The sequence below is a fragment of the Eurosta solidaginis genome, chromosome 5, assembly GCF_040869045.1.
Source record: "Eurosta solidaginis isolate ZX-2024a chromosome 5, ASM4086904v1, whole genome shotgun sequence".
NCBI lineage: Eukaryota > Metazoa > Arthropoda > Insecta > Diptera > Tephritidae > Eurosta > Eurosta solidaginis.
In genome coordinates this window covers 93,437,011-93,448,447 of record NC_090323.1, presented here as the reverse complement: position 1 = coordinate 93,448,447, position 11,437 = coordinate 93,437,011, and positions in this window count along the sequence as shown.

Below are 11,437 nucleotides of genomic sequence, written 5' to 3'. Positions count from 1 at the left end.
ATAAACTTCAAAAAAGGAAAGTGGGAAGAATATAAATCTTCTAGAGACAACCGCTTTGCTGCCCTCCCTATCCCGACTGATGCCCCCCAAGGGGAGCGTGCCTTCCATAAGTTCATTGAATCCGCCTCGGCACGTTTCATTCCCGCCGGGAGAATTCCCGAAATCCGGCCCCACTTCCCGGCGGAGGCCGCAAACTTAGCGAGAGAACGTGACCTTATAAGACAGCTAAACTGCCACCTATTGCCCCAGCAGATACCGCCCTAATATCAGCGCCTTACTCACTGGCAACAATCGCATTATTGAAACTTGCGGGCGGACAGTAGGGGTGAGATGTTGGCGGATCAAATAGAAGAAACCTCGTTCTGCACAATAAACGAAGAACCCCCACACGTATGGTAGGAAGCTGTCACAGCTCGCCAGATATCTCAGTCGTGAGCGCAGAACTCGTAAACTGCGTCAACTGGCAGCCGATGGTAACATTGGCATCCGACCACCTGCCCATACTTATTTCGCTCGAGCGTACCGCCGACTTCATCGTCACAGAAAAACACACTTTCAGAAACTTTAAAAAAGGAAAGTGGGACGAATACAGATCCTTTACAAACAACCGCTTTGCTACCCTCCCTATCCCGACTGATGCCCCTCAAGGGGAGTGTGCTTTCCGCAAGGTCATTGAATCCGTCTCGGCTCGTTTCATTCCCGCCGGTAGAATTTGCGAAATTCGGCCCACTTTCCGGTGGAGGCCACAAATTTAGCGAGAACGTGACCTTAGAAGACAGCCCAAATAAGGGATATAAACCAACGCATCAGATTTCTTGTGGATGAACACAAGCGGGCGAAATGGGAGGAGCACCTGAGTTTTTGTAATCTCTCTGCCGGTATAGGTAAACTTTGGTCTACCGTAAAGTTCCTACCGAATCCGTCTAGGCACAATGACAAGGTTTCCATCGCCATTGGCGATAAAGTGCTGTAGGATGCGAAAAAATGCGCGAGCGCTTTCTGCCGACAATATATAATGCATTCTACGGTCGACAAAGATAGACGGAGGGCCAACAGACACGCACATAAACATAAATTCAGCGCGTCACCAATTACCATCACCGCCAAAGAGGTTGAGGATGCCATCGGTCATGCTAAGGAAAGAGGGTTTCAAATATTTAGCACATGCCTTCAACCTGTCTCTTTCCAGCTTTGTCATGCGCGAAAAATGGAAAATGGCCAAGGTGGTCCCGCTACTAAAGCCTGGGAAACCAGCTAACATAGGAGAGTCATATCGACCGATACCTCTCTTATCGCCAGTAGACAAGACGCTTGAATCCATTTTGCTCCCCTACTTCAAAGCAAATTTGCAGCTAGCCTGTCATCAGCATGGCTTCAGAAAAGTCCATAGCAGCACCACCGCGCTAAATTCCATTAGCACCCAGATAAATTGGGGTTTAAATCAAAGCCCCCACCATAGAACAGTACTCGTTGCGCTAGACCTATCAAAAGATTTTGATACTGCCAACCATGGCACGTTACTGCAAGACCTGGAAGGGTCTACCCTTCCCCCATGTCTTAAGAGGTGGACCTCAAATTATCTGGTTGGTCGGCAGGCATAGGTCCAATTTAGAAACGAAACATCAAAACCAAGAAGGATTAAACCAGGGGTTCCACAGGGTGGTGTCCTATCCCCGCTTTTGTTTAATTTCTACATATCTAAGCTACTCTCCCCACCAGAAGGAGTTACTATCGTTCCCTACGCCGATGACTGCACAATAATGGCCACAGGCCCAGGCCCACAGATCGATGAGCTTTGCAACAGAACAAACAACTGCTTCCCTGATCTCTCCAGTTTTTCGCCCTGCGAAACGTGGCATTATCACAGACTAAATCCTCCGCGACCTTACTTACAACTTGGACGTCCCAAATGTCGACCATTTTGAACATCCACGCCGATGGCACTACGCTACCGACTGTCCTACACCCCAAACTATTGGGTGTGACGTTTGATCAGGATCTACATTTTGGTGAGCATGCAGCCGCAATTGTACCGAAAATCCAGAGCCGCAATAAAATCCTCAAATCCCTTGCTGGCAATACTTGGGGAAAACCAAAGAAACGCTCATTACCACATAGACAGATAATTAATTGAGGATCGCACTCCGACCATTGGCCTATTGTGCCCTCAGCTGCTTCACAACACCTCATCCAAGCCTCATTACCACATACAAAGCAATTGGACAGTCGCGTCCCCTATATGGTCGCCAAGCCTAAAAACTACCCACTGGAAGACGCTTCCCAAGGCAGTCGGTTCTATGTACTGGAGCGACTCGGGATTTTTCCCGACCAAGGACTGTCATTTCAGTGTGACCCCATTTAATTTGTTGCGCCCTCCCACAAATTGTCATCCTCCCAGCAGCTCCTTGCAGCAGGACTGCTCCATATTCTCTTGCTCCGGGAAGGTATCGAACCCAATCCGGGTCCGTCTCCTGACCCCGGTCCTGAGAAATGCTTTTGCTGCATCTGCCGGAAAAGAATCTTTTTAGGACGGTCATACTCTGTTCAGTGTGTCTCGTGCAAGGCATGGTTGCATCGGACAGGTTGTTCTGGGCTTGATCCCAAAAGCCGACGTCCACGTAACTTTTATAAATCTTTTGTGGCTCCTTGCTGTTCACGCCCGTAGTCTACGCCTAAGCGCCCCCCCCCCCCCCACTACCTTCCAGCAGCCCCGCTGCTCAGCAAGCCACAACAAGTACCCGCTGCTGCTCGCGCCCCACGGCGCCAACAACTCAAGCAGCTGCTACCACTCATAACTACTACCTTCGTAGTAGAGTCGGTAGCAATGCTGAGCATCAGCCCTTGCACCCGTCTTCTCCCCCCTCTTTTCCGGCAGCAATCGTGCAGGTCAGGGAAACAGACTCTTAGTCCCTACCTCCGTTTGCACCGTCTGCCAGCACAGTATAGGTTTGCGACATCCGCCCAATGCAGCTCCTGCCTTGGGTGGTGCCATTTTTCTAGATGTTCTGGTCTCCGCGACGGCAACCCCCCGACGGGTTTCATCGCGCCATGTTGCCAGGTCGCAAACCCAAATCATCCGGATACCCCAATGCTTGCACAAGGACGCCCAGTCCCAGGGCCACAACAGCAATTGCGTCCTGGCCTTCCACAACCCAGGCGTGGCGACGTCTCCCCTTATGCGCTTCAGAATTCTGCAGTTAAACTGTAATGGACTAACTGGGAAGATTACGGATATAGTCGATTTCATGAAGCGGCACAACATCCGCATTGCTGCGATTCAAGAGACTAAACTCACAGCAAGATCTGCATTGCAGACCTGCTCTGGTTATAATGTCCACAGGAAAGACCGCGAGAGCGGAAATGGAGGCGGTCTCGCGTTTATCATACACCACTCTGTTTTGCAGTCTTGATACCACTAAAAGGTTTGAGATATTTAAGTCTACTGTTCTGCAAATTTGTAGAAATGTCATTCCCTTGGCTTCCAAAAAGAAGTACAAGGTGCCCTGGCATAATAGAGCCTTGATGAAACTCCGGAATTTGAAAAATAAATTTTTCCGTAAATTTAAAAGAACTCAAAATCCAACGTTTTTCAACTTGTATAAAGAGTATGATAAGAAATTCGCGTGTCTGGATAAATTCTTACACAGAAATTATATTTTAAATTTTGAGGAAAATCTTAAATCTAACCCAAAATCATTTTGGAACTTTGTCAACTCGAAGAAATCAGTTTCGAATATTCCGTCCTCTCTTTTTCTTGCTGAAGAAGCTGTCGATACTCCGGAGGATGCTGCAAATCTTTTTGCTGAATACTTTATGAACAATTTCACTTCTGACTCTGTCAATCATGATAACATTACTTTTAATATTCAGGCTTCGATTGACTTCGGTAATGTAGTATTGTCTAAGGAAGATGTTCTTAATGGGCTTATTCGGCTTAAGACGTCGAATATTACCGATATCGATGGGTTCTCTGCAATTCTGTTTAAACAATGTGATTCCCTAGTCTATCCACTGTTGTTAATTTTTAATAATTCGTTATCTACAGGTACTTTTATTGATGCGTGGAAAGTAGCATTCATTACACCTATTTTCAAGAGCGGCAATAAAAATGATATTACTAATTATAGGCCTATTTCAAAACTGTCCACCATTGCGAAGCTCTTTGAATGTATCATCCAAGATAAATTACGTTTCTGTGTAAAGAATTTTGTGTGTCCTGAGCAGCATGGATTTTTTCCAGGACGTTCAACTGTGTCTAATCTGACTATTTTCTCGGATGACTGCCTTGCAGCTTTTCAGGCAGGATATCAGGTTGACGCTGTGTATACTGACTTTTCCAAGGCATTCGATCGGGTTTCCCATGTTATTTTGATAAAAAAGTTAGCCTGTTTGGGCTTTCACTCAGTATTTTTGAGTTGGATTGAATCCTACTTATTTAAGCGTCGCTGCATGGTTGTAGTTGATGGTGTTAGGTCTCGTCCATTCGTTGCTTCCTCCGGTGTTCCACAAGGTAGTATCCTGGGTCCACTGTTTTTTGTCATGTTTATTAATGATATTCGCTCTTGCTTCTCTAAAGTAAGATTCTTGCTGTATGCAGATGACCTGAAGATATACTTGCCTATTCATAGCCTTCATGATGCGGTATTGTTGCAAGAAGCTTTGGATAAACTTAGTAACTGGTGTAATAATAATCGGTTATCACTTAACCTAAAAAAGTGCTTTCAAATAACTTTTTCGAAGCGTGTCAACTTGATTGATACCGTGTATCAAATATCAAACTCGCCCCTGTTGCGGGTTAGTGAAATTAAGGACTTGGGTGTAATATTTGACACGAAGTTTTCGTTTTCAAGTCATATTAATGTGTGCATTGCTAAGTCGTATGCCATGCTAGCTTTTGTTAGGCGTCATAGCTTGGATTTCAGTGACCCGTATACGCTAAAGCTTTTATATTCTGCGTTTGTGCGATCCAAACTTGAATACGCTTGTTTCATCTGGTCTCCGTATTATTCCTGCCATGTTGCAAGAATTGAACGAATCCAAAAAGTATTCGTACGCTTTGCATTACGCAGTCTGCGCTTCTCGGATCCTGTCCCGACTTATAAAGCTCGTTGCTTATTGATCAACTTAAAATCATTGCAGGACAGGAGGACAATTTTATCGTTGTCGTTCGTTTTCGATTTGTTACGTGGGGTTGTTGATTGCCCTGTGCTCTTGGAGAGGATATTCATTAATATACCGGCTAGAGCTCTTCGTGCTTCTGAGTTTTTTCATATTGGTGTTCTCAGGGCTCTTTATGCGCGGAATGCTCCAATTACTAGAGCCTTAATTGAGTTCAATAGAATTTCTAAATTTTGTGAGATAGATTTTTCTTGTTCGAAAGATGGCTTTCTGAGTATTTTAAATACTTTTTATAAGTAAGGTAATTTATATTATTATACATTATTAACTACTTTACACTTTTATAATTAGCCTATAAGATTCTTTTTTAATTGGCTTAAATAAATAAATAAATAAATAAATAAATAAATAAATAAATATTATATATTTGATCCTGGCATCGACCGCAGGGACAATCACCCTTATTGTCATTGTCGTCGTCGACATCGTCGTCATATTTCAGTCGACGTCACATCGTATCGACGTCGTCGTCACTTCGACACCAAATCGGTATTGGCTAAGCTTGTTGAGACGACGACAATTTTTCGATAAAACGAAAGGAAAATATACCATCTCTGTCAATTCTGGATCAGCTGTTCGTAGAGTTGTGCTTTTTCGTTCATTTCAGAGATTCGAATCTTTAGTTCTTTTTCTGATGATCGAACAAGTTGTTCTTTTTGTTCATCTGCTCTTTTTTTCAAGCAAATTTGATCACTGCTGCACGCACCCGCGAAAAAAGTCAAAAAGTATAGATGGGGGTGTGTATTCAGCAATGCTTTGTGTAGGTATATTTAAATGAGTAATGAATAAATAAGTTAATATATATGTATAATTAACTTCAAAAAAAGTTACAAATTTCGGAAGATCCAGGAAATTGAAAGAGTACAGACACAAATTGTAAATATGAACTTTTCAAGTTTAATAAATGTAATAATTAAAAATAAAATAAATGTAAGGCGCGATAACCTCCGAAGAGATCTAAGTCCGAGCTTCTCTTCCAATTTGCGTCGTGCTCCTCTTGATTTTCCCTACAAATTGGCCGGACGGGACCTACATGTTTTTATGCCGACTCCGAACGGCATCTGCAAGGCAGATGAGTTTTCACTGAGAGCTTTTCATGGCAGAAATACACCCGGAGCGCTTGCCAAACACTGCCGAGGGGCGACCCCGCTTAGAAAAATGTTCTTATAATTGAAAAACTTTATTTCTAAAATTTTGATTTTCCTTTGCCCGGGAGTTGAACCCAGGGCATACGGTGTGATAGGCGGAGCACGCTACCATCACACCACGGTGGCCGCAAAGCATGTTTTTCATAAATAGTGCATACATATATTGTTGTAGCAGTGCCACACACAAAGATGACCACACATATTTTTAGTGTAAGTGGCATCATCGACATTCGTGCTCAGAATTTCTGCGTATATATGTGTGAATTTACAATGTTCGCGAACGAGAAGAGAGAAAGAATAACATTAGATAAAACGAACTAAAAGAACCAATGAACTAAAAGAACAAAAAGAACCGAAATCGAAGATCTAGTTCACTTGTTCAGTTGAGAGACCTGGTCAATTGAACAAGTTCAGAACGAAACGACCCAACTCTAGCTGCTCGATTTTTTTTACTCACCCTTATTGCCATTGTCGTCGTCGTCACTGAACGACGACGTCTCACGACGACATGTTAAATTCGGTATTACCGTTGTCGTTTTCGATAACTATTGACGACTATCGACACATGTTTGGTATTGGCTAAGCAAATTTGCTGTCGTCGTCGCCCTCACACGACGCCATTTGTGTCGACGCGGTTTTTACTGACGTCAGAAGGAAAATTTGTAAGTAAAACATTTTTTTTAATTAATTAAATATACATATATGTAATATGCATTGTTTTCTTAGATATTCAAAATGAAAATAACGAGTGCGCAATAATTCGAGGTTCTTGTAGCTGGGCTAGAAAAAATCGAAGTTATTTCTGATTTTTTTTTCTATTGAGTCTAAGCTCCTCTTTATTATTTTCGTCACTAGAGCTCATAATAAAACATTTTTGTAAAATCTTGAAAAGAAATATTTAAACAAATCTCAAATCGCGAAAAAAGATACAGAAATAGTAAAAAAAATCGAACAGCTGATCCAGAATTGACAGAGATGGTATATTTTCCTTTCGTTTTATCGATAAATTGTCGTCGTCGTCTCAACAAGCTTAGCCAATACCGATTTGGTGTCGAAGTGACGACGACGTCGATACGATGTGACGTCGACTGAAATACAACGACGATGTCGACGACGAGAATGACAATAAGGGTGAATGTTCGCGAACGAGAAGAGATAAAGAATAACATTAGATAAAACGAACTAAAAGAACCAATTAACTAAAAGAACAAAAAGAACCGAAATCGAAGATCTAGTTCACTTGTTCAGTTGAGAGACCCGGTCAATTGAACAAGTTCAGAACGAAACGACCCAACTCTAGCTGCTCGATTTTTCTTACTCACCCTTATTGCCATTGTCGTCGTCGTCACTGAACGACGACGTCTCACGACGACATGTTAAATTCGGTATTGCCGTTGTCGTTTTCGATAACTATTGACGACTATCGACACATGTTTGGTATTGGCTAAGCAAATTTGCTGTCGTCGTCGCCCTCACACGACGCCATTTGTGTCGACGCGGTTTTTACTGACGACAGAAGGAAAATTTGTAAGTAAAACATTTTTTTTAATTAATTAAATATACATATATGTAATATGCATTGTTTTCTTAGATATTCAAAATGAAAATAACGAGTGCGCAATAATTCGAGGTTCTTGTAGCTGGGCTAGAAAAAATCGAAGTTATTTCTGATTTTTTTTTCTATTGAGTCTAAGCTCCTCTTTATTATTTTCGTCACTAGAGCTCATAAAAAACATTTTTGTAAAATCTTGAAAAGAAATATTTAAACAAATCTCAAATCGCGAAAAAAGGTACAGAAATAGTAAAAAAAAAAACAGCTGATCCAGAATTGACAGAGATAGTATATTTTCCTTTCGTTTTATCGATAAATTGTCGTCGTCGTCTTGTTGTTGTTGTAGCAATGCTCGCCCCACCTAATAGCCGCGACCGATCACAAATTGTCATCAATATCCTCTAACGGGAGTCCAAGGAAACTTGCCGTTTCAACAGGGGTGGACCATAAGGAAATGGGTGTTAGAGGCGTTGGTTCCACATTACAATTAAAGAGATGGTTGGTGTCATGTGGGGACACATTGCAAGCAGGGCATACATTTTGTATGTCGGGGTTGATTCTGGATAGGTAAGAGTTTAACCTGTTACAGTATCCAGAACGAAGTTGAGCAAGAGTGACACGCGTTTCCCTGGGGAGTATGCGTTCCTCTTCTGCGAGTTCTGGATATTTTTCTTCAAGTACTGGATTCACCGGGCAATTCCCGACATAAAGGTCCGACGCCTGTCTATGGAGTTCACCAAGGACCTGCTTGTGTTTTTCCGCTTCATACGGCTGGGTTCTCAGGTGCCGTATTTCCTCAAAATGCTTACGGAGATGACTCCTTAGGCCCCTAGGCGGTGCTGGTTCGTCAATCAGATGTCTGTTGGGATGCCCAGGTTTCTGGGTATTCAACAGAAACTGTTTGGTCAGCATCTCATTTCTCTCCCTGATGGGGAGTATTCTCGCCTCATTATGCAGATGGTGTTCTGGGGACATAAGAAGACAGCCCGTGGCGATTCTGAGAGCAGTATTTTGGCAGGCCTGTAGTTTCTTCCAGTGGGTGGTTTTTAGGCTTGGCGACCATATGGGTGACGCGTAGCACGTAATCGGCTGGCTAATTGCTTTGTATGTGGTCAAGAGCGTTTCTTTATCAGCAAGGGATTTGAGGATTTTATTAGGGCTCTGAATTCTTGGAACAATTGCGGTTGCGTGCGCACCAAAATGTAGATCCTGATCAAACGTCACACCCAAGATTTTGGGGTGTAGGACAGTCGGTAGCGTAGTGCCATCGACGTGGATGTTCAATATGGTCGACATTTGGGGCGTCCATGTTGTAAATAAGGTCGCGGAAGATTTAGTCGGTGACAATGCCAGGTTTCGCGAGGCGAAAAAACTGGAGAGATCAGGGAGATAGACGATTATTTTATTGCATAGATCATCGATCTTTGGGCCTGGGCCTGTGGCCATTATTGTGCAGTCATCGGCGTAGGAAACGATTGTGACTCCTTCCGGTGGTGAAGGTAGATTAGATATGTAGAAATTAAACAAAAGCGGGGATAGGACACCACCCTGTGGCACCCCTTGTTTAATTCTCCTTTGTTTTGATGTTTCGTTTCTGAATTGCGCCGATGCCTGCCGACCACCCAGATAATTTGCGGTCCACCGTTTAAGACATGGGGGAAGGGTAGACCCTTCCAGGTCTTGCAGTAACGAGCCATGGTTGACCGTATCAAAAGCTTTTGATAGGTCTAACGCTACGAGTACTGTTCTATGGTGGGGATATTGATTCAAACCGCAATTTATCTGGGTGCCAATGACATTTAGCGCGGAGGTAGTGCTATGAAGTTTTCTGAAGCCATGCTGATGAGGGGCTAGCTTTAAATGTGCTTGGAAATAAGGGAGCAAAATGGCTTCAAGCGTCTTTGCCACTGCGTCAACTGGCAGGCGATGGTAACATTGGCATCCGACCACCTGCCCATACTTATTTCGCTTGAGCGTACCGCCGACTTCATCGTCACTGAAAAACGCACTTTCATAAACTTCAAAAAAGGAAAGTGGGAAAAATATATAAATCCTTTACAGACAGCCGCTTTGCTGCCCTCCCTATCCCGACTGATGCCCGCCAAGGGGAGCGTGCCTTCCGTAAGGTCATTAAATCCGCCTCGGCATATTTCATTCCCGCCGGGAGAATTCCCGAAATCCGGCCCCACTTCCCGGCGGAGGCCGCAAACTTAGCGAGAGAACGTGACCTTATAACACAGCTTGATCCAGGCGACCCCCAAATAAGGGATATAAACCAACCCATCAGATTGCTTGTGGATGATCACAAGCGGGCGAAATAGGAGGAGCACCTAAGACGTTGTAACCTCTCTACCGGTGTGGGTAAACTTTGGTCCACCGTAAAGTCCCTATCGAATCCGACTAAGCACAAAGACAAAGTTTCCATTACCCCAGCGGGTAAGGGGGTCAGAATATACCCGCGGTAGGTATGCCTGTCGTAAGAGGCGACTAAAATACCAGATTCAAGGGGTGTGTAGCGCAACCCTTCAGGTTGCCAGCGCAATATATAGCTTCTCCAAATCCAATTGTCAACCTCACCTATCCGCGGCGAATCCTGTTTCACTAACAGACGAGGCTCTGGCGACCCCAAGCTCCTCATGGATCTTGGGGGTGGGGAGGGAGGGGATGGCCTGAAGGTTTAATGTGGCCACATAAATCGTTCCCGAGATGGTCGGGCTAGCACCTTATTGGTGCTGTGGTACCGGAGCGTACCGGATCTGCATCCGGCAAAGGACCATCACATCGATAACACTCCCCAAAGCCTTCGGGGAGCAACCTTATCGCTACAACAACAACAACAACAAAGTTTCCATCGCCTTTGGCGACAAAGTGCTGTCGGACGCGAGCGCTTTCTGCCGACAATATATAATGCATCCTACGGTCGACAAAGATAGACGGAGAGCCAATAGACACGCACATAAACACAAACTCAGCGCGTCACCAATTACCATCACCGCTAGAGAGGTTTTTGACGCCATTGGTCGCGCTAAACCATCCAAAGCAGTGGGCCCAGACGGCATAGCCATGCCGATGCTTAAAAACCTAGGGAAAGAGGTTTTCAAATATTTAGCGCATGTCTTCAATCTGTCTCTTTCCACCTTTGTCATACCCGAGAAATGGAAAATGGCCAAGGTGGTCCCGCCTGGGAAAGCAGCTAACATAGGTGAGTCGTATCGTCCGTAGCGCTAGACCTATCAAAAGCTTTCGATACGGTCAACCATGGCTCGTTACTGCAAGACCTGGAAGGGTCTACCCTTCCCCCATGTCTTAAAAGATGGACCGCAAATTATCTGGGTGGTTGGCAGGCATCGGTGCAATTTAGAAACGCAACATCAAAACCAAGAAGAGTTAAACAAGGGGTGCCACAGGGTGGTGTCCTATCCCCACTTTTGTTTAATTTCTACATATCTAAGCTACCTTCACCACCGGAAGGAGTCACAATCGTTTCCTACGCCGATGACTGCACAATAATGGCCAGAGGCCCAGGCCCAAAGATTGATGCGCTATGCAATAAAATAAA